This window comes from Canis lupus, chromosome 19 (assembly GCF_011100685.1).
Source record: "Canis lupus familiaris isolate Mischka breed German Shepherd chromosome 19, alternate assembly UU_Cfam_GSD_1.0, whole genome shotgun sequence".
In the NCBI taxonomy this organism is placed as follows: domain Eukaryota; kingdom Metazoa; phylum Chordata; class Mammalia; order Carnivora; family Canidae; genus Canis; species Canis lupus.
Window position 1 is genome coordinate 42,193,438 of NC_049240.1, and position 21,021 is coordinate 42,214,458.

Sequence of the window (21,021 nt, forward strand, 5' to 3'; positions counted from 1 at the left end):
ACACTTTTTTTATTTTGTTGTTAGGGAGTATTGCCAAAATCCAGAGAAAACATTAAGTGGAGTGCACTATTACAGGGTTCTGATATTTGCTTATTATAAAAATTGGCAATTTTCTTAATAAAAAATTCTGCCAATCTGGGCACACATAAAATAGTAATGATTTCTGGTGTATCTCCATAAAAACATACACAAAGGTCACAAAGAATACTAGATCTTAAGTCTGTGAAACTGCATAGACCTGAATGTATATTTAATGTTTCAAATGTTTGCTTAATAGAGTAGCTTACACAGAATATTTTGTCATTTTAAAGGCATATATACATGTGTTTACCCCATCAGAACCTTATTTCTGAGAAAATAAGGACTTCTTGCTAAGCCCTGCAGGGAAATGAATGTATATAATCTTGTCAGATGAAAAGCAGACCAGACTTCTGGGTTAACCCTAGTCTGTTAGTTACTTACTAAGTTATCTCAGGTAACTGATTTCTTCTTGATTCTCACACTTCTTCACCTTCAAAATGAATATAATCATAGTATCTACCTCAGAAGATGGTCATAAGGATTTCTGGAGTTAAGCTGCATAAATATACTCATAAAATGGCAGACTCCAGGAATTTCAAAAATAGTAGCAATGCTTATTATTAATTGCTTATAACAATTCAGTATAAAATGCAGAGCAGATAAAAAAATGAAAATTAAAGAAAATTATGACTGAGGCCAGAGAGCTGGTACCTAGAGAGGTCAACCTAATAATTCATAACCTTGATATTTCTAGCCAAAGACTGGTGGGCTTGCTGTGTCTACTGGAGCCAAGCTGTGTCTACTGGAGCCAAGCTACTGGTTTGCTTCATGAAACCAAAGGTGCCATCAGGGTTGGGCCACTTTAGCCCCACCTTGAGACACCTGCCTATCTGATGCTGTAAGTGCCTGTGCTCTGTACTGTCTGAAGTGGCCCCATTTCAACCTAGTCTGCAGACCAATGGGTGGGAAGCTAATACAAGGAGGCAACTCACTGGTTGGCCAGAAATTGACTGGAATGATTTCTCTTGAAAAATATCAAATGGATCCTTTTAATTCTTCTCTTAAAAAATTTGAAATTATAGGGGCGCCTGGGTGGCTCAGTCAGTTAAGTGTCTGCCTTAGGTTCAGGTCACGATCTCAGGGTACTGGGATGGAGCCCCACATAGGATTCCCTGCTCAGTGGGGAGCCTGCTTCTTCCTCTCCTTTTGCCCCTCCCCCCTTCTCATGCTCTCACTCAGTCTATCTCAAATAAATAAATAAATAAAATCTTTAACAAAATTAGAAATTAGAAATCTAGGGAGATTTGGCATTTGTACTGTCACTCATGAAATATACATTTAATAATATTTATCATGTGAGGCATTGTTCTTAGCAAGAGTGATACTGCAGTAAAGAAAACAAAGTTCCCAATGCTACTGGTGTGATTTCTAGAAGCAGTGGGAGGGAAGACAGAAAAATAGTTATGTCAGATAGTGATAGACACTAATAAGAAAATAAAAGTAGGTAAGGAGAAAAGAGTACCAGAGGGTATAATATTAGTTAGAATTGTGAAGGAAGTCCTTTTTAAAGGAGTGAGATTTGAACAGAAGTTTAAATGAAATGCAAGGGAAAGACATGCAAAAAGATGGGAGAAGAACATTTCAGAAAGAACTTATAAGTACAAAGGCCCTGATGTGAGAATGAGCTTGACATATTCAAATGACTGTCAGGAGGCTAGGTGGCACTCTGTAGTAGATGAGATGAAAGGTCTTAAGACAGAGTCAATCCAGCGTAGCTACTGTAGACCATATGCGGGACCTCAAGATATTAGTTAGAAAGACAGGAAAGGGGCATATACAGGAATGAGAGATACCAGGAGTGTAAAACCACATGGCATTTGAATGGGAGCTGAGCTTTGGCTGTCTCAAGTAATGCCCCTTGCCATTTCCAATCTCTGTCTATGTCTATCCTGAAAACAAATACCCTTTACCTTGCAGTATCCTAGGGCATATCTGCCTCTCGCAACTCAGATGTCCTAGATAGAACAGCATATAACATTTCACTTGATTCTTACTTAATTTGAAAGATTGGTTATCATTATCCCATTTTGGAGGTGAGGAGGCTAAGATACTAATAAGTTAAATGATTTAGCCCAATTCTCAAAGCAAGTTTGTAACTGGGTGTAAGCAAGACTCTATATCTTCTGACTTTACACTATATGTCTGTAGAGTGGGAAAATTAAGTTAATGATGCTCTTTCATCTTAGATGTAGCTTGCCTTAAAAGGTAAGACTTCATAGAACAAAATTCCTTTTGCCCCAAAGGTCCATCTGCAAATTGAAGGAAGTTGATCCTATCATAGAAGAGAAGAAGCATCAGAGGGCCAAAGGGTAGTATTAAAAAACTCACTTCCTTGAATGGTAAAATAATACTCTTTCTAAACACTATCCTTCACTAGTAAGTTTGCTTTTTTTAAATAATAGTAATTATTATTATTATTTAGTTTGTTTTAATCAAGTCCCAAATACCTGGGTTCTCCCAACCATTTGCCTTGATTTTTGCCTTTATTTCTCTACCACTATTCCTACCAGGTCCCAGGCATCACCAATTTCATGTTTAAATTATCTGTCACCCATATCCTAGTTCCCCTATGATTCATATGCCAGGCAACACACACATCCATAGTACACAATCAACTAATGCAGGTTAGTTAAAGCTGCGGGTTGTGTAATCCATTTCTCAACATGATATACACTGTAAAAAGGCAACAGCAGTAAAGGGGTGGAAGTTGATTTAAGAGGCTCCTCGGGCAACAACAGTCACAATTTTCAAATGTGCCAAAAATTCATTAGGGTTCCATGTCAGATTGCCGTAATCTCTGTAGCAATAGATTAATAAATACAGTAATGCGTTGTTCTGGAGGCTGCAATGACACATTGTGGATATTCTGTATAAGTGGTGTCTTCCCATGATCATATTCTTCTCTTGAGGAATTATCTGTTTCCTGATTTGTCTTAATGATACTTGAAGGACTTTGCAAACAACCTGCCTAGGGTAGAAAATGTTGAAATAAATCATAGGAGCCATCAACTACAGTCCAAGCTTGGTGAGCTCTCCAAAGACATTTGATACAGAAGATGCAGGAAAATGTCAGTACTTATATTTATGTCCTACAGCTAACTAATTTCATGCTAATTTCATTTCTATACTGTGATTCTTCTTTCTACCTGTGCTGATAGATGGATTTCATGAGTTAATTCTCCAGTTTCCGATGCAGGCAGACTGGACATAAATCCCAGGGTTTTGTAGAAGAGACAGTTCTTCCATGCTACTTATTATCAGCACAAGCACACTGCAGCCTTGGCTTATTTATCAAGATATTGCTACCATTCTACATGCTTTCCAAGTTTAACCTACCTACTTTACAATAGCTTTTCATGGGAGGTGCTTTACAAATTTTGTGGTTTATTACTTTTATTAGTTTTTTTATTATTTTTATTTCTCCAGGTCTGATTGGGAAAAGACTTTGGGCTTCTTCCTCCTTTTTTTTTTTTTTTTCTTTTCTTTCTTTTTTTTTTTTTTTTTCAAAGCATACCCAGAGAACAGGACAAGGAAATTAGCCAAGGCTTACTGCTTCAGAATAAACCTCGTGGGACAGATTTATTTGGGCAAGGTTGGCAATCCATGGGTTTCCCATCTGTGTGTCCTAGGAATGGTGGAGTAAACATTGGCTCCCTGGGTTTTCTCTGGTGTGTCTAATTTATAGATTTCCAGCTTGAAAAAGGGTTGATCATGGAAAAAGATTCTCTGCTTTAAAAAAAAAACAGACCTTAAATATAAGGATTCCATAGTAATATTTATCGAGCAGTTATGATGTATTAGACACTGTGTTATATTATTTAATCTAATCCTCCTAACAGGTTTATGGATTAGTAACTATTTTTATCCCAATTTCACAAAGAAGGAAGCTGAGGTTTAAGCTGCTTGTATCACTTCTCCCACTTTCTCACAGCTGGTGGAAACAGAATTCCAACCCACACAGATGAACCCCAGGGACCATGTTCTTAACCACCACATCCTGGCTGTCTTTAATGTTAATCCTTGTTAATTCTCTGTTCCTTTCTCTCTCCAAGCTTCATTATAGGAATTACCTCTTTGATGCCGAATTTTCATTCTATTTCCTGGGGACTGATCTCACTTGGTGACCCTGGCACAAAGACAGCACCTGTTTGACTTAGTCAACTTTGATTCTACAATGTACTACCTTAAACAAGCAACTCCTATATAACTGTGGCCTGCCCTTTTGGGCAGGGGAGGACAATTCTAGTGAATTGATTTAGTATTCTGGTCTTCAGTAAGCATATTATCAGTTATTGAGTATCCATAACAAAAGATACTTGGTAATGGCAAATGATAAGGCCTATTTAACTCCAGCTGGCTGGAGAATTGTAACAGAATGTGGCAGAGACTATTTCCCAATAGCAATTCTCCCCTTCTTCTCTGGTAACATAATGTCTAATTTTTAATGATATAACTGGTTCCCCAAATGAAGACTGCATTTCTGATACTTCCTTTGAGCTACATACAGTCATATGATTACCCTCTAGCCAAGGGGATGTGAGAAGAAGCAACACAGTTTGTGGGTTATGCTGATAAAGCAAGAATTATGTTCTCCTCTTCCCCTTTTTCTCCTTCTGGATGACTAGAATGTGAAAGTGGGAGTGTGCTATCTCAGACTGTTCAGAAAGAGCAGCAATGCCATAGGAAATTCAGAGCAACGGGTAGAAGTTGCTGAGTCTTGATGTGGTGTGTGTACTGCCTATCCTCAGACTGTTACATGAGAAAGAAGCAGTGTACAATGCTAACTTATTTGGAGTAAGATAATGCCCTAACACAAGAAGGTTAATCTAATTCAAGTCTTTCCCATTGTTTTTAGAATCTTTTTTCTAATCTATAAAGTAGACCAAGAAGAACATTGAGAAAAGAGAAAATTTTTGAAAAAATACAAGTTATATTGGATCTAGGAGAGTAGATGGATATTTTTAAGGAAAAAGCATTTTTTCCCCAAATAGGCCCAAAATATCAAGATGAGAAGTATACATATTTTATCAATCACTTGGATTCTAGATGTTTAATCAGCATGATGTCAAATCTCAACTAACAGATGATCAAGTCAGTCATCATGGTATTTCAGTTATGTTTCAACAAGTAGCAGAAATATGAACACCAACAAATTCTATAAATTGTACCACGGCACTGCTTTTAAAATTTCATTGGGCAGAAGACTCATCTGGGAGTCTTGTTAGATATGCATATTTCTTGGTCCTACCCTAGATTTGTGTGTGAAGCCTAGAAGCCTTTTTATGAATCAACCAGGTGACCCTCTGGATCACAAGAGCCTCAAAAGCTATAAGATATGGAAGCTTGCAAGGAATATTGATAATAATGATAGCAATAATTATAAAAATATTAAATCACTCACTGACATATCTAGACCAGTATTTCACTAAATACTGCAAATAAAAATAATATCTAAAATGAATTATGTGCTCATTATGTTAGGCACTATGAAAATCTTTGACACTATTTCATTTAATTTTCAAAATAAAAAGGCATTCTTTACTAACTATTCTCATTTTTCAGATGAAAACTGAGGTTTGGTAGATTTAGATGGACTTACACAAAATCTAAGCTAAAAAGTGGCAGAACTGGGTCTCTTCTCCAGAGTCTAAGACCTTAACTCTTGGACACTAAGGTTGCTCATCATTCTTAGCATTGTCATGGGTCAGAGGGAAAAACCACAGTCAAAATTTATTCAAGTAAGTACAGTAGTGAGTACAAATGTTATGTGTGTACCTGCCATTTGCAGGATATCATATAGGACCTATGGAAAAAATGATTTCAGGGATTAAAAGAAAAGGAAGAGCATTAAAAAATATGTGTTCTGAGTTTAAAGACCAAGGTTTTTAAAAATTCATCTTTTTAAAAGTCATCTTAGCTTTTACACACACACACACACACACACACACACACATTTTAAAGAGGTAAAATGTTTTCAGTAGGTTTCCAAGACTGTGCTGGCTCTACACTCAAAATTTTAAATTAATTATCATTTAATTCAAAATCTTTTGGTGAATTGTTTTATTTTTTATAATTTAATTTTATTGCATTTTTTGGGTCTATACTTGGCTAAGTTGGGGTTTGCATTTTTCAGTTTTGTCTGTTTTTGTCTCTATCTATATATATATGTATATAAGACTGTGTCTGTTTATGCCACACATGTGCCCACACACACATACACACAAATAGAAATCATTTATATATGTACTTCCACATTTATTATCACAGCTGTCAATCTTCATATTGAGAGGAACCATGATGTGGATTATAAATTCATGTTAACATGAATACTTGTGGGTTTTCTTAATTCAAAATAATACTTACATAAGCAAGACACCAGCATATATCAAATCTTAACTGGGTCCTTAATTACAACAGGAAGTTAAACAAAGAAATTAACATGCAAAATGTTACATTTAACTGAAAGACATCAATATATCTCATGCTTTTGTTTTATATCAAGAATTTTTAACCAACAGTACTACTCAGGAGAGAAAAAAAGTCTCCATTTCAAAAAAATAAAATAAAAATGCTAAAATTAAATAGATTAATATCTAATTTTATACGTTCATTTATATTATGTGCAAAATTATCTTGAATATTTGTTATGGATGAAGTGGCTTTCTACCAAATTGGGCCTTTTCATAGCAGAAAATGTTAACATAAATTGTAGCATAAATCATTGCCTTGTAGAATACCAGAAGGCGCATATAAAAACCCATATCTTTACTGCACATATTTTCCATTAACCATAATCTATTAGTAATTGAAGTTCATTACAAATTCTTGTAGACTTTATTGCTATCATGCTGCATGACATACCGAACCTGGCTTGCATAACAAGAAGTCCTTGCTGGGAAATATCCTATTAACAATGACAGTGCATTTGTCATTGTGATAATAAACCCAAGAGCTGCCTGTAGACTATAAATTATCAAGGCGCCATTTGTGCTGCCCTGGCTTGAAGGTTTGTCAGTGCTTCCATTTTAAACCCCTGATTTTCAGTGAGTTGTAACTCAACTATCAGAATCTGCAGTGAGCTGCAACTTTGTGTCCAAGGACTCAGCTCAAGACTCTTTTTGGAACAATTCTTAAGTATGATTTACATTTTCCAATCAAAAAAGAACAGAGATCTGCTGGCTTGTGCACAATAGTATTGAAGGGAACTGTAAGACATAATCATTTCCTGCTAAGAATAATACATTCAAATCTGGCCCAGATACCTATGGCTATTTAAAAATCAGAGTTTTTAGCAGTCCCAGTTTTATGCCATAAAAAGACATTATTTAATTTTTAGGAGGGTAACAACTAAACTCAAGTGTCAGGTATTCAAGATAACCATATATGCCAATTGATTTTTCCTTTCATGCAAGATGCCTCTCTCCTACCCTTTTCAGATCAGTAATTTGAAAAATAGAAGAATTTACATGGAACAGTGAGAAAACATTATTGAGAAGAGAGAGGAACATTGGAGAAGCAAAAGTAATAGTCAAATAAATAACCACAGCTGTGTAAATAGGTGTGCCTTTGGCTTGGAAGTCAGCTTTACCAGTCTATGCCATTTCTCAGCCAAGGAGGTAGAAGGCAGCAGGACCAGAAAGGCCTTTCTGCATTACAGGATGACTGATTCCACAAGCTTTGATCTTTCTTACCTCAAAATGAGGTTTTATTTAATCACAGTTACCTGAAAAATCTCCCCAATTCCTAACTTAAGCATTTTCATGGATATAATCACAATAACTAAGACTCTCAAGTCTTGGGGTTACTGCAGAGAGGAAGTGATTGTCAGGGGTTGGCTTTGTTTGGATACCTGTGCACAGGTCTAGGGGCTAGGTACAATAGGAAAGTGGCAGTGAATGAGAAGATAGTCTAGCACTCATGGTGGTTACTGACAACTAAGAGAGATTGACAAGAAAACAAATATAATATAGGATAAAATGAGCCATAACTGCAAAATTAAGCAGCGATTACTTGAGGGAATATAAAACAATTCTTACCAGACAATTTATTTCTTGAACAGGACACATTTGAGCAGGATTTTCAAGAATCCCATCTATGTTTTTTCTTTTCCTCAGAGACTGCTCTCCCATCCTACTGTCCAGTGCAATATCCTTTTATGGGATACATCACAATATGAGGGGAATAATAGATTCCTATTTCAGGAATGACCATTGGCTGGAGTAGAGTGGACTAATTTATACTTGCCCAACTTCTAATAATGACGAATACAAAATCACAAACATAGTAATTGCTTAGAGAGAGAGGCAGCAACTAAAGCATAGTCAGAAGGAATAAATCTGCTTTTTATTTAAGAGAAACTCTAATATCCATCTAGCCTTCTTCCCATAGCATACTAGGCTTTAAATTTTGCTTAGTCATTAAGTGGGAAAAAGCAGAGCAAATGGGTTCCTTTATTACATTTATTCCCAAACATCTTTGAAAGAAAAATTGAAAAGTTCAAGTGGTGTCCGCATAATCCATTGTAGAGCAAACTTACTGGGAGGAACTAGATGCAAAATCCTGTTTCTCTGTTCCAGACACTATGCTAAGCAATATATGAATTTCACTTCATCCCTGCAAATCATGAAGGAGATTTTAATATTTCCATTTTACAGAAGAAACTAATACTTAGGAAGTAGTTCAGTGGGAATTCAGACTCAGGACTGATTGCACAGGCTGTGCCACACTCTAGCCCTGAGGCACAACTATTGTCTTTGAGTTAATTCCAAGTGATAGATTAGAACATTGAGACAGCCACAACCCACTCTCTAAAACTTAGTTCATATTACTAATTAACTATGCAAAGTTCAGTATTTTTTCTTTCTTTTTAAGTCCAAACAATTTGATTGATGCTCTTGAGTCAAGTCTCAATTAGGTTTTCTTTTATTCCACAATACAGTCATTTCAGGTTTACTAAAATATTTTTTTTAATGTTACTTACTCACAAAGATTATTGGTTCCATCAAGGTTACACAAAATTCTCTTTGACTTATTTAGAACAAGAGCTATAGTTCAAGATCCACTTTCACTTAAAAATACTCCTGGTCTCTACAATGAGTTTTCCCACGGCTAGAGAATAGCTCTGCCACCTAAACTTCAAATTCCACAATGTACTCAGTCTTTTCTTTCTCTGTTAGCATTTTTGCCATTTGGTGATGGGTATCTGTTCCTTTACTTGCTTTCTTCTCAAGCTTCATCCCAGTGATCTAATAAATCAGACATTTCTTCCTAGCAAGTTTTATGCCCTTTTATAATGGTGAACATGACTTGCATAGTACACAGAGTACTGAAATATTCTGAACAAATGGAGTAGGGTCATTTTGATTCCGAATATTTGCCAGGCAATAGTTTACCATTTGGAACCAACCTGAAAACCAATGAAAGCATGACGAGCCATCTGCTCATTCTTTCTTTCCTATTCTCAAAATTAAAAAAAATAATAATAATAATTTCTGTTCCTATAGCACCTTTTTTTCCCCAAAGAGTTTAGCAATTGTCATGTGTATTATTTCACTTATCAACCTAAGCTTTTCACTAAAATAAAAATAGATAATTCAGGAGAAAGTAAAAACTTACTATATATCTTATCCAATGATATCCTACAAGTTTTCTCCTCATGGGGGACCACACTGTGTAAGAGCATCAATGTCTTACCCCAGCCTATGACTCCAATAAGTAATAATTTCCTCTCCCTGCCCTAACCAAGTTCCCATGTCTTTTTTTTTTTTTTTTTTGAGAGAGAGAGAGGGAGAAAGAGCAGTGGGTAAGGGGGGAGGGGCAGAAAGAGAGAAAGAATTAATCCTAGGCAGGCTCCATGCTCAGTACAGAGCCCCCTCGAGATTCTGTCTCATGACCCTGAGATCATGATCTGAGCCAACATCAAGAGTTGGACACTGAACTCACTGAGCACCCCGGCGTCCCATGGAATCCTTTCCTGATCACATCTACCAACTGTACCCAGTTCCTAAAACTCTTCAAATATGACTTATAGAAATCCTGGCCCATTATAATGAAAGGCACCTTATGTTCTAGACCAGACTCTTGAGAATACAACTTCCCTGGTAGCCCTTCCAATAATAGATGTTGGCCCCTCTGTGTTCTCAGACACTGGCTTGTAAGAAGAAGGTGTCTTCTTACTCCCTCACTGCCCCTTCCTTCTTATTTGCTCTTCCTTCTCCATAAAAACACTCAGTTTTGAATCTCAAAATAATCAAGTGCTTTTATATACCAGTCCTCCTTGCTATAGTTATCAACTCATACTAAGGCCATGTCTTATTTTTTGAAGATTTTTATCCTGCTTCATTGTCATTATCTTTTATACCCTATTGCTTCTTGGTGATTTCAATGTCTTTCTAATCTAATATTATCCTTCTGATACCCTGGCTTCTCAGTCTCTAACCCTAACTTCCTATGATCTCTTCCCATTATTATACCATAGATTTTGTTGTTATCTAAAATACATCCCCTCCATATTTTCTATTTCCAGCATCATATTCTTTGACCACCATCTGCCATCTTTCTAGGGCACTCCTTCCATTATCTTCTCTTTAATCTCCATTTGAACCCATCAGGACCTAAAATTCATCCATGATATGTTTCACTTTTTCTGAGCCGTCTTGGATTCACTCCCCTTCTTATCCAGTCTTAATTCTGTGACCAATAATCCCACCCTTGCATATATTAATGAATTCTTTCTTGCTCTCTAGCTTCCTCATAGGCCAAAACACATCTCTGGTTAAATCTGTCTATTCTATGCCTGCAACTGTGCAACTGTACCTGACTAACAAAAGCATAAAACCATGGTAAAGGCCCTCAATTTAAATTCATGGCTATGAATTTCAGGTGAGCTCTTAAGACGAGCTGGAAATTATATTTCCATATCAATTTCTTTTCTACTTTACTAGTGGACTATTTCATACTTGAAACCTCCAATATCTCCTCCCTATCCCCCTTTCCTAGTTGATGATTTGATTCCTCCTCAGCTTCATATTTTGCTGAAAAAACAAGAGCAACCAGATGAGAACTTCACAAACTCCTTCCACATCTACTTAGCTACTTGCATCTTTGCCCATACACTCTGCCTTCTCTCCTAGTACTATGGATGCACTTTCCATGCTCTTAGCTAACTTGGGCCCTTGGTACCAAGTCCTCCAGTCTGCTCAAAGGTCATGCAGCAGCAATTATCCCCCTTTTCCCCCAGAACTATGATTTTCTCTTCTCTGTTAGATCTTTCATATCAACATAATAACTTACTGTTTATTTTCCTACCTACAAAAAATTTCTTCCTAACTCAACTTCATCTCTAGCTACCATTTATTTCTTTCTCTTTACTGAAACTCTCCTGGCATGTCTATTATACCTCTCCTCTTATTTCCTATTCTGTCATTCATTGCCATGTAATTTCATTCTCCCTTGAGCCTACTCTGTGTTTTATCTCCAATACTCCACTGATACTGCTCCTTTCAGCATCACTAGTGACCTCCAGATGACTAGATCAGATGGGAAGGCCTCATTCCACACCTTATTCTGTTAGCAGCATTTTACATTTTCTTCAAACACTTTCTTCATTTGACTTTCAGGATATCCTCCTCAAAACCTTTGACTTGTGCCTCATTTGCTACTGCTTCTAATGCTTTTGTTATGGTTGATTTTAGTGTCAACTTGAAAAGGCTAAAAGATGCATAGATAAATGATAAAAAATATTATTTTTGTGTGTGTCTGTGAGGGTGCTTTTGGAACAGATTGGCATTTCAGTTGATAGATTGAGTAAAGAAGATAGCTGTCACTAATGGGGGTAAGTATCATCCAATCTGTTGAGGACCAGAATGGAATAAAAAGGCCTAGGAAAGGCTAGCTTATTTTCTGCTTGAGTTGGGACATTCATCTTCTTCTCCTCTCAGACATCAGGTCTTCAAAGTAGAACTGAGACTTATGCCATTGGCTCCTCTGATTCTCAGGCCTTTGTGTTTCAACCAGAACTGTATCATTGGTTTTCCTGGGCCTTCAGCTTGCAGACAGCAGACCATGAGACTTCTTAGCTTCCATAATTTCATGAGCCAGCCCCTTATAATAAATCTCTTTCAACATATCTTTATACCTTTATATAAGTCCTATGGATTCTGTTTCTCTCGAGAACCCTAATACAGCTTCTTTTTGAGTTCCTCCTCATTTTCCTGACCTCTTAATTTTGGAGTGATAAGGACTTGATCTTCAGCCTTTTATTTTTCTATGTTCACTTTCATTTCCTTGGGGCTTGAAATTTAATTTAAGTACTCTTGATATGCTGACAAGTCTGAAATCTCTCTCTGAATTCTAGGTTCAAAGAAGCAACTGCCTATGTGGCATCTCTTCTTAAATGTGCAATAGGCTTATCATATTTAATATGTCTAAATATTAAGCTGCTAATCTCCCAAACCCAACTCAACTTCCTTCAACTCATCTTGCTCTGTTTCAATTAATAAGAATGCTGTCCTTCCAGAGGCACTGACCAGAAATTGTGTATTCCTCCTTGAGTCCGCTCTATTACTCCTGCCCCATTCTTTCCTCTCTGCCTGGATATTCTTTACTTACAAGACCCATGACTCTTTCTTTCACCTCTTCAGGTCTCTAGTTAAATACTATTCTAAATGAGGCCCTTCATGACCTTCTTATTTAAAATTTCAACCCTCTGTGGCACCTGGGTGGCTCAGTGGTTGAGCATTTGCCTTTAGTCTGCCTTTGGCTCATGTTGTGATTCTGGGGTCCTGAGTAGAGTCCCACATCAGGATCCCTGCAGGGAGCCTGCTTCTCCCTTTGCCTAGGTCTCTGCCTCTCTCTCTGTATCTCTCATGAATAAATGAATAAAATCTTTTAAAAATTTTTTCAACTCTCTACTCCCAACATTTATTATTTATTTCCCTGCATTATTTTACTCTGTAAAATATATTACCATTTTAACATAAATATTACTTATATATTTTGTTTATGGTCTATCTCCTCTGTCCCTCACCCCTATATTATAAATTCCATAAAGACAGAGTATATGTGTTGTATATATATAAAATTGATAGATAGATGATGATGATAGATAGATAGATAGATAGATAGATAGATAGATAGATAGATGATAGATAAAGAGAGAGCAAGAGAGTGCATGCACTTGCATGAGCTGGGGGTGGGAAGGGGCAGAGGGAGAGGGAGAAAGATAGAATCTTAAGTGGGCTCCATGCTGATGTGGGACTCTATCTCACCACCCTGAGATCATGACCTGAGCTGAAATCAAGAGTCAGATGCTTAACCAACTGAGCCACCAAGGTGCTCCCAGAGTATTTTTTTTTAATTTGCTTACTGCTCTCTCCCAGTACACAATATAGCATGGAACATAGTAGGCATTCATTAATAGTTATATAATGACTGAAAAACACCAGCTAACCTTAATGCTTTATAGGACAAACACTGAACTATATATTAAAAACACAAGAATTATGTGTTAGTAATATAACTTTCAAATAGCTGTTTTGAATTGTATACCCTCACCAGCCATCCTGAGTATCACACGGTCTCTTGTCTGCTGCCTTAGTGGCAGGAGTCCATTCCTTCCCTGCTGAGTACAAAGCAATTCTAAGAGGGAAAGCCCAGTACTGTATGCTGATAAGAAAAAAAAAAATCTTGTGGTTTTAATGTGTAATGGTCTAAGTATGATTGTTGCCCAGTAGTTTGGTGAGTACTAACCTCTTTCCTTCCTGCAACATAGCATTTAGGAGCCAGCAACCTCTTATTTTTAATCTGAATCACTTCCCAAAACATATACATTCCTCTTTCTTCTACATACTATATTTATGAGTTTGTGCTTGACTCTACCTCACCACAACCACCTTTTGTAAAATCAGTCTCTATCAGTCAGCACCCAACTAGGAAAACAGAAATCAGTCCAAGTGCGTAAAACAAACACAGGGAATTGGTTCCAAAATTATACAGAGGACAGGAAGTATGATGTAAAGTCATTCAGTACAAAGGGAAGCAATCCAGAGATGAGTAAAACTAAGAGGCCCCTAGAATCCCAAGTTTGAAGGAATAAGAGAGAAGTGTTATCACTGAAGGCCTGGGGAAGGTGGCATCCAGTATAAGCTGGAACAAAAGTAGGTCGTTGCAAGGTTTGCTGGAGACACAGAGGAGAAGCAGTTGATATTGGAAACCCTACCATAGGCAGAGAAGTGGCGGCTTCTCCCTTCTTCCCACCAATCTCTAATCTTCTTCCATTAGTGCCTTCTTTGCCCAAATCCAGCCATAAGTGTGTGCCTGTGAATATAGCATGGACTCTGGAAAACACAGCCTATGGGGATTAGTTAACCTTCCCCTGTCACTGTCTCCTTACCCTTTGTGCCAGAGCAGAGCAAGGAGAAAACAGAGAATTAAATTTGAGGGCAAGCAGCTTCCTGAATAGGCACACAAGATGGAATTTCGTTCATTTCAAGCTGTCAGAAGTTAATTTCCCCAAAAGATCTGAAGATGCATATGGGGGAAGGATATGATACAGGATACAGCCAAGCCTGCTTACTTTTAATAAGTTGGGATGAAGTGGGGGGCTTTTATCAGAGGGGAGCTGGCAGGAACATAGTGAGAAGGAGGAGTGACAGGGGAATTTCCTCTCATGCTCTGCAGCTGTTTCAGGTCCCACAGGGGCCATCTCCTATGTTTCAAAGGGAACACGAATTAAGAGAGAGGTCTGGTCTGGAACATGGGCACCGGTTTTCTATACCATCCCAGGGTTCATAGTTATTTGCAAACTTTCTTCCCATAACGAGAGCTTTGCTTTTAATGAATACATATGCTTTCAAAAGGGCATAGTTCTAAAAGATTATATTTTAAAGGCTATAATTACAGCAGGTCCCAAATTAGGTAGTAAACACAGGACATTCTTTACAAGAAGTTAGACAATAGAAAGGAACTGCACACTGAACAGAACCACATGATTTTCTGGAGAGAAAAATTTATACTTTTTAAATTTAAATGCAAACAATAGAATGTGTATCTATACTATTTCTTGCAGTAACACATTATTACACAGCTACCTTCCATTCAGTTAAATGTCAGTGTTGATCAAGAAAAGCATTGGATGTTTGACAACAGAGCACATCCCCGACCCAAGAATTGTCATGAATCATCAGCAAGAAAATGAACACTGGGTGAGAGAAACCAGACCCAATTCATATCCTAGCTTTTCCTCTTACCATTTGGATATCATTGGGGAAGCTGTCTAATCAAAGTATATTTCTTCATCAGTAATAATGATTATAATTTATATTTTCTGAATGCTTCCTATTTGCCAAGTACCTAAGCACTTTATATGCATTAACTAATTTAATTCCCAGAAACCTATTATTGGCTTCATTTTACAGAAACAGAAAAAGGTTAAATAATTGCACAAGCTCACATTGATTTAAAAAAAGAGAGAGCAGAACTAAGGTGGTTTTCATATGTTGTATGCCACGAAAGAGTCCCATCTAAGGTTCTTCCATTCCCATTATAGTCATGGTAGGGCAGCCCGGGTGGCTCAGTGGTTTAGCGCCGCCTTCAGCCCAGGGCGTGATCCTGGAGACCTGGGATTGAGTCACAAGTCAGGCTCCCTGCATGGAGCCTGCTTCTCCCTCTGCCTGTGTCTCTGCCTCTCTCTCTCTCTGTGTCTCTCATGAATAAATAGTCATAGTAGATTTGTATATTGAATAGGACACTTTTCCAGAAGATATCAGTACAGTGTTTTATTCTAACAAAATCAGTATATTGTGACACTTTTGACAGATGGAGGTAAAGAATCTTTTTAAAAGTGCACCTTTTTCAAGTGTGCACATATTTGCCATATGGGCAGCCAGCAAACACATTGAGTGGTACCAGGATACAGATCTGGGCAGTCAGGCTCCAGGGAAACACCTAAGTATGTTAGAAGGGTGTGGCTTCAAGTTAAATTGCAAAAACAAAATAAGGTACCATACATAAAGCATAAACATTGTTGTTACCACATATTTTCAGTGCAGAAGAAACTATCTCTGTATTAATGAAGAACTACTGTGCTCCTCTGTTTCTGGATATTTTACCAGAACTCAAGAACTTCATTTTTACAGCCTGGGTACTTCATTTGTTATAGAAGAGCTGTGATTTCCTACCCTTATTTCAGATCTTGCCAGTCTCCAAAAAAGGCCCAAAATTCACTTACTTTAATAATAAACCTGACAATCTCCACAGATGTCTTTTGAAATAACTTTTTCTTCATTCTTCTTTGGAATAATTCTCTCCTCATTCCTCTTTTTCTTTCCCCTAGTTTTGGAGAAACTTGGAGAAAAAATTCAGAGCTGGGCATTGCCCCTATCTTATTCAAATACTTGTGTGTGTGTGTTTTAAATTTATTAAATTGCCTACATACATTTTCCTTCGACCTTTTTCCAAGCATCCAATCACAGCACTTTCACCTATACTGACTTTGGCAAAATCATTGCTGACACACATATGAAACCCCTCAGAGAAGCTAGATGTCTTCTTACCAGGTGACTGAACTTCCACAGTAGAATCCTCAGTTCTTCTGGACACACACTGTTCCTTTGGTTTTGTTTTGTTTCCAAAATTTATTGTTCACTCTGATCATGAAAATACACACTAGTTTGTTTAATTAGTTGGAGAAACAATAAGTGTTGACAAAGGAAAGTGAGATGAGAAGAAGTTTACTACTTTCACTACACAGAAGATTCTGACAGGATGGCCTGTTAACATATCAAAAATATAGTGATAAGTCTTATAATAAGTAGGATGTACTGGCCACCCAATAACAGAGAAACTTTTCCAGGTATTTCTCATTTTTCTGCTTCATGTAAAGACAGAGCTATTATTGTGGCTCTCTGAACTCCCAGGAGGAGGCAAGAGTAGCTGAAGCAGAAAGATGTTGGTAAGACACATACCTGCCTGGTGAGTGCAAGGGCCTCTTACCTTATAGAACTACATAGACCATTTTATTTATTTATTTTTTTTTACATAGACCATTTTATGTTGAACAGCTCCTCTAGGGAGAGCAGGTGAGGAGATGAATGATTTGGGAAAAATTTACCAAAAATTGGGGTAAAAAAAGTACTTAACAGTTTAAATACTACATTTTAAACAAAAGATCCATGGGGTAAGAGTGGGAGGTTGTAAATCCCTGACACTGACTAGTTTCTGAGACCCTTCAAATCCTAAATAAAAGTTATAATCTAAATATCAGTTCCCTACTCTTTTCTATGTGTGCTGTATATTTTTTTCTCTTGTCACTCTCACTCTGAAAGTTGGGTTTTAAGCAAGTTTTATGGATAAAGGAACTAAGGAAAAAAAGTGTGTATACATAGCAAAGTTTAGTTTGCAGCAAATACTTACTAAGCACAGACTATGGGCCAGAAACTTGGCGAAGAGCTGGGGATTCATCAAAGAACCAGACGAACAAATCCCAGCTCTCATTGTATATATATTCTAGTAAGACTTACAGTAAAAGGGGGGGTGGAAATAAAAGGGTATTAAATGGGTCTCTTACCATCTTAGAGTTTTAAGTGAGGGTCTAAAGCTGGGGAACAACAGGTATAACATACTCCAAATTCTAAATAGAAGTGTTAGATCTTTGAGGTTTCCTGTACAAAAGGATTGGATAAGATTGGTTCTGCCATCTATTGCCAATACTCACTTCCTGGCTGTAAAGAGCAGAAAATATAAGAGGCCTGGAAATAAAGAGTGATGCACAATGTAATGTCAGCAAGCAGCTCAGGGTATAAGAGAGCACATTATTTCATCCTTAGAAAATTTAATCCTCAGCAAGCAGAAGTCTGGGAGACATAGAGTCTGACATCTTACTACTCGTGGCTGAAAGCCTCCAGTTGACCTTGAATAACCTTTGGTAGCAGGTTTCATGGGAGAGTATTTGCTATGGTCTAAATGTGCCCATTCCCTCAAATTTCATATATTAAAACCTAATCCACAATGTCATGGTATTTGGAGGTGGAACACTTGGCAGGTGACTAGGTCATAAGGGTGGAGCCCTCATGAATGGGATTAATGCCCTTGTAAAAGAGTTCCCGGAGAGCTCCCTTGCCCCTTCCATCTTGTGAGATTACACTGAGTAGGTGGCCATCAATGAGAAAGAGGGCCCTAATCAGACACCAAATTGGTCAGCACCATGATCTTGGACTTTCCATCTTCCAAATCTGTGAAAAATAAAAGTTTGATGTTTGTAAGCCACCCAATTTATGATATTTTTGTTATATCTTTCTGAATGGACTGAGAATGTCCTGTATCCCCTTGCTTTGGCAGCACAAAGCTGAATTATTGTCCCTGCTCCAGGTACATTCTCTGCAAAAGGGATCTGTATCTCATGTTATCTCAAAAGGGGATTGCTCAAAGGAGTGAGGTGACCTCAGCATGATTGTTTAGAGGAGCAGGCTGAAAGAAGCCAGGAGTTGAAGGATGTATAATTAGCTAGTATCCAAGGTTTTAACTGTCAGAAAACTGAAGATTTGGAGTTCCCAACTTGAGAAAGAATTAGCAGTCAGGCCTACAACACACAGAAGTCCTGATGCCAAGTTAACAATGACTCAAGTAAATTAAGTACCTTTATATATCACCTAGATCTACCTTTGTTCCAGTTTCAAAGGCTCAGGGAGCCTACACAGTTGGGTGGAAAGACGAAGGGAGTGCAAGCTAAAGGAATAGTGAAGAAGTTCATCTTGCCCTCTTTGTCCAATGTAGTCTTTCCAGCCTGAGGCAAGCCCAAGCTGGGAGAGCTAAAAATCTTCAAGTAGTTTAAGTCAAAGAAACTAAAGTCTAGATGTTTTACTGGATTGGAATTTTAATATCTGAGAGGAATAGAAGAAGATATGGGATTATCCACTGTGGAGGATAATGAGTCAAGGGATTGAGGTTAATAGAAAGTTGTTTTCTGCTTTCATATACCCAAATCCAGCTCATTTGATAGTCAGGATTTTAGAGAACAGATTGTAATCAGTGCTGTCAATGAGCTAAGCAGGTCAGGAGAGGCCTCTCTTAGACCAGTGTCCTTGAATCTGAGACCTGAATGATGAGAAGGAACCGACCAAAGAGATCTGGATGATCATTCTCACTTGAAGAAATAATAAGAATGAAGGTCAAGATAGAAACTTTTAACAATCTAGCCATAGACCAAAGGTCAGCATCAGAAACATCAGAGAGAAGAGGTGTCTGATAAGGTTGGCATTGGAGGCAGAAGCCTAATTCTGAAGTGTGTTTTAGATCTTGGTCTTGAGTTTGAAATTAATTATAGGCAATAAGAAGCTACTAAAAAATTTTTATTAAAGGTGATCAGATTTGTATTAAAAACAACAAAAACAAACAAAGAAAGAAAATAATTCTGGCTTTTGTGAGAACAATGTATGCTGCTGAGTTAAGGTTGGCATAGGGGCATCTGTTGGAAACATTTTAACAGTGCAGGTAAGACATGATAGCACCCTGGGCTAGGTATAAGTAGAATTGGCTGAGATGCATGTGGATTTCACATATAAGCTATAGGTAGAAGTTAGGCCACATATTGAGAGGGCCAATTAAAAATCTTTAGTGGATATTATTGGTGTCCTCCAATTACCTGCTTTATTGGTGGATATACCCATTTCATAGCTGCCATGAGTGTTAGCTGTTAATTGCTCATAGCTAACATCTTCTCTGGAGAATTTTCACAAGTTAAACAGTAGTTTAACTGCAGTTAAACTGCAGTACTCAGAAAGTTATGTCCTCCAATCTCCCACTTGTGGGGATCCAGATTCTGACATGCCTCAAGATGAAAATAACTTAGGGTACAACTTGCACTCCAGAGCTTCCCAGGGGGAACATGCTAGAGCTAGTCTCACTGAGCTCTTTCCCCAATTCTCTCCTGATTTTCTTCCCCTTTCCCTAAGGGCACTCACTAAATAATAGTCACTTGAATATCACTAAATCAATATGAACACAATAAATCTCTTGAGAATCCCTGTCTGAGGCTCTGTTTCTAGGGAACCCAACCTGAGAGAGGATTTAATTTTGAACATGTTACTTTTAATATGAATTTGAGGCATTCAAGTGGTAATGTTAAGTGGACAGGTTGATACATGATTCAACCTTAGAGAGATGGAGTATTTGAACATCAGTAGCATAAGAATGGCATTAACAGCCAGAGAAATGGATAAAGTTGGGTAGCCCAGGTGGCTCAGTGGTTTAGCGCCGCCTTCAGCCCAGGGTGTGAGCATAGAGAACTGGGATTGAGTCCCCTGTTGGACTCCCTGCATGGAGCCTGCTTCTCCCTCTGCCTGTGTCTGTGCCTTTCTGTGCATGCCTTTCATGAATAAATAAGTAAAATATTTAATAAAAAATAAATGGATAGAGTCTAGGACTGAGCTCTGAGATTGACAACATTTAGAGGTAGAAGATGAAGATCCTGCAAAAGTTGAAGTATAATCTGAAGAAACCGAACCTTTATACCTAGATTTGGGAGTTACAATAGGGGTCTACTATATGATATTATGGAAAGTCTTAGACTCTCTAGTGACCATTGACTATCTCCTTTGCTATATACAACATAAAGAAAATTCAAGAATTGCTATTTTCTGTTATAGATCTTTTAATCATTGATACCTGCAAACTGATGCTTTTAGAGTCTTCAAAATGCTAGGTAAGGTTATTTCATGTTAACTGCACAATTAACTCATGTCATCAATGAACTTTTTTTCATTTGAATTAAGTCCCCAGTCCCTATAAAATTAGAATTTTCCTCATTTACTGAAGACTTCCAATTACTTTCTAAGTTGAATTAGTATTGCACTAAACTTTTATTTCCAGAGAAATGAGTTCAAGTAGAGGTCATCCATGCAAATGAGTTGAGTGATCTCAAACTAGCATTTAAGTGTGTCAAAA

General features: G+C 37.5%; 1 long non-coding RNA gene across 1 annotated transcript; it reads left to right on the forward strand.

The window, feature by feature from the left end:
* The first annotated feature begins 233 nt into the window (after nt 1–233).
* Nucleotides 234–6,663, forward strand: LOC119864487. The gene is made up of 2 exons (XR_005374246.1): nt 234–919; nt 2,325–6,663. It is a non-coding gene; the product is annotated as an uncharacterized LOC119864487 (long non-coding RNA).
* The last annotated feature ends 14,358 nt before the right edge of the window (nt 6,664–21,021 follow it).